This window comes from Peromyscus eremicus, chromosome 11, assembly GCF_949786415.1.
Source record: "Peromyscus eremicus chromosome 11, PerEre_H2_v1, whole genome shotgun sequence".
Taxonomy (NCBI): Eukaryota; Metazoa; Chordata; class Mammalia; order Rodentia; family Cricetidae; genus Peromyscus; species Peromyscus eremicus.
Genome location: NC_081427.1, coordinates 30,986,632 through 30,990,208, shown reverse-complemented (window position 1 = coordinate 30,990,208; position 3,577 = coordinate 30,986,632). Strand labels below are relative to the sequence as shown.

General features: G+C 42.5%; 1 pseudogene; it reads right to left on the bottom strand.

The window, feature by feature from the left end:
- Nucleotides 1-2,686: 2,686 nt before the first annotated feature.
- Nucleotides 2,687-3,266, bottom strand: LOC131921853 (large ribosomal subunit protein uL6-like; annotated as a pseudogene).
- Nucleotides 3,267-3,577: the final 311 nt, after the last annotated feature.

Below are 3,577 nucleotides of genomic sequence, written 5' to 3'. Positions count from 1 at the left end.
AAACAGACAAAAAAAAAAAAAAAAAAAAAGCAAAATTTTAATGTTAGGAGCCCAGCCTACTAGTTTTGTGATGTTTCCCAGATACATTAAACATTTTAAGTCTCCTTGTTTTCTGTACTGTGAATAAAAGTTCTAAGAATAAAAGATATACCTGTGTTAAAGATTCTGCAAGGCCAATTAACTGCCTGGTGGTTGTAGAGAGTTGGAATGTCACAGATCTAGAGAAAAAAATTATCTCAGTATATCTACAGTCCCCTTCATAGCCACTCATTTTTTTTTACCTAACATTCATTCAACTACCAGATAAAAAGCTATGAAATGCTTTAACAGACCACTAATGTCCGCCAACTCAAAAGCTATGAATGTCATCAGATAACATCTAAAATCTACAGCAGGTGACCCTTGCTTTTTTCTGTAAACCCACCCTACACCCACCAACTGCTTTCACATTAGAACATGCATTTGGGTGACCTGAATCTACGTTCCTTGGTGGCTGTTGACAGACACAGCATAGAGCTTCAGTGCATCCAGCTGAAGCCAAGTATGTATGCACTCATAAACAAACTGCTTAGTCATGGTCTAGGAACAGACTCTCCCTCCCTGGGGCATTCCCACACATGACTCTCTTCCTGTCTTTTCTCCACTTTCCATTGCCTCTGTGTTTGGAAATTCTATCGTCGTTGTCTTATTAGTTTTTAATGAAACCGGTATCTTTGCCATACTTCACTGCAGAGCTACTTGCTGCTCTGGAATTGCAATTCTTCCTGACAGATTCAACGGTGGCCTTTGCATTCCTTTGCACCATAAGACAACAGGAAACCAGAACTCAGTCTTACACCTCAGCAAGCCGCCTTCTTCTCCTTTAGGAAGAACGCAGAAGGAATAAAATGGGGCTCTCTTGGAAAACCTTATTAGCAAAACCCACAGCTGAAGCATAACACTGGGACATAGACCCCCATCAGACTGTAAATGCTTCAGAGATGCCACAGCAGTCCCCTTAGGCCTGTCACTTGCCATAACGCCAGCTCTTGGATGCTGACAGCAAAGGACACGAGCATTCTTAGTCCCAAACTTCAGACATCAGCCATACAGAGGAGCTGAGCAGACACATGGTAAATAAATGAAAAACATATTTTAAAAAATGTGCCTTAAAATTATATGTCTAATTTTATTCTGACATCGACAAAACTGCTGGTAAATGAAGTTATAGAGTCTCATTAGATTATCTAAATGTCATTTAAGGCAAAAAGGAAAACAACTTCAGTATAATTTCAAATGGCTCCTTCACTGCAGACACAAATGGGCTGGAGCCTCCCTGTTGTGTCGGGATTTCTGCTGCTCCTGTGTCTCCTCAATGGGGAGAATTTTCTCTTCCCTTCCCCTACACCCCAAGCCCTACCCCCTGCCAAACTTCTAAAAGATGCTTTTATACTTTTCATATTCTTTCTACTGCTTTCTCATAGTAACCTGTCTGCCTCCATCAGGTCGGTCAGACGTTCCTCACAGGCCTGTGGCTTGGTTTCATCACATTTCTTAAGTCTTGAGATTATTTATTATCATTTATTATTATTCCTTCCTCCTTACCCATAGGCTCCTAAGACACCAGACTCATGGGCTTCTCCTACGTGCAGGCATAAAGACAAGGCTTCTAGAATGACCATGTTTTCTCTCTCAGACTGACTCTTCTACCCCAGTGACAATGAAGAAGCTCTTTGGTAAAGCCCCTCTCCCCCTCCCAGCCCAGAGACAGAGCAAGTTTTGTGCATGCCAGCTCATTAAGTGCTCCACCACTGGGTTACATCTGCATCTTTTCACTTTGAAAGAGGATCCTCACAGGTCTTCAACCTGTGCCTTGAGCTTGGGATTTTTCTGGCCTCAGTCTTCCCACTGGTGGTGATTACAGTCCTGTACTTCCAGGTACATCTATCTCTTGATCTGTACTTCTCATGGGTACAGCAGACTCAGCTGTCGATGGCTGTGTGAAGTCATTGAAATATGGTACCCCCCCCCCCAAAAAATAGCTTTAGTTTACACCTGTTGCTTCTGGCATGCCTTAAGTTAGACACCTCCACTCAAATCAGACAAGAACTCCCATTTCTCTTTGACTGACATTTCTTGTGAACACCAAAACAAGCAGTCTGTTGCTCGGTTGTCATTTCCATGACCGCAAATGCCTCCTCATGGAGTCCTTAGTTTCCACCGCTAAGTTAAAGATCAAATTCCCATCATCCCCTTTCTAGACCTAACCATTGAAGTGTTCGTTCAGTCTAAAGACTTCCACGTCTGGCTTAACAGTTACAGTTAAGATATTATATCTGGAGTAGCATTGCTCAAACAACTTTAAAAAACTCATTACAGAGAAGAACAACAGCAACGAGAGAGAGGGGGGGGAGAAGGAGAGGGAGAGGGAGAGGGAGAGGGAGGGAGAGGGAGAAAGAGAGGGAGAGAGAAAGAGAAAAGAAAAAACAAGACAGGCTAGGTTGCCTTTGGCTATGCGGCAAACGTTTTTAACAATGACTATATTGCCATCTGCTGGAAGAGTTGGAGAACTGCACTTGAACTAATGATAACGCCAGTTTTATTTTTATTTTTATTTTTATTTTTAATACAAGTCTTTTATTGTCCCCAAAGATACCCCAAATCATACTTAAATGAATCTTGTTTCTGGAGCTGGGTAACTGAGGTCTTACTCATCAGCCTGCTGCACTGTTCCCTTTTCAGACACATAGATGCCATCCAAAAACTTTCTGATATCCTTGTTTTTAACTGTCGCGGCTTGCTGAGTCAGAGCCGCTGAATTTGAAACAAGTTCAATATCATTTCCTTCAAGGATTAATTCATCCTTCTGGGCTTGAATTAAACAGAACAAGCAACGCCTGTCCTCATCCGAACCTTGCGGTTGTATTTTTCACCCAAGAAATTTCGGATTTCAACCAAAGACCCATTCTCCTGAATAACGACGTTGTTGGGGAAGTGGGCATACACAGACCTCATCTTGTAGCGGAAGCCCAGTGTAACACCCTTGATCATGTTCTGAACGTGACTGCAGATGGTGCGGACAGTGGCCAGTTCCTTTCTGTTACCCCACCATTTGTCAACCGGAAGCCTCTTCTTCTTCTTCCCAAGGAGACTCAGCTCTACATTGATGTGATTGAAGTCCCTCCGGAGGGTACCTCGGGGGCCCTTCACATGACTGTGCACCCCTTCAGAGTGATGTTCACTTTTTCTAGAATGTCGATCGTCTGATTGCTGAGAATGGTCTTCATTCTCGCAGTAGATGGGGTAAAGAGCATAACACCACTTTTAAATTCTAAACACTCTAAGTACAGCTTTTCACACTGGATGTCATAGAGGATGCTAGCGATTTTTGCAAGAAGTATTTTTTGACTTCACAAAGTTACAATTAACAAGTAGTAGATTGGCTTTACCAGAGACATGTTACTGCTGACAGCGCTTCAGTAAAGCAACGATTGAGCTGTTGAGTACTAATATGGTTTGTAAAACATCTTGTCAATGTCAGATACGTGTCAGGAAATCACATTTTCTAATATCCAGACCTTTCGTGCTCTCTGGTCTC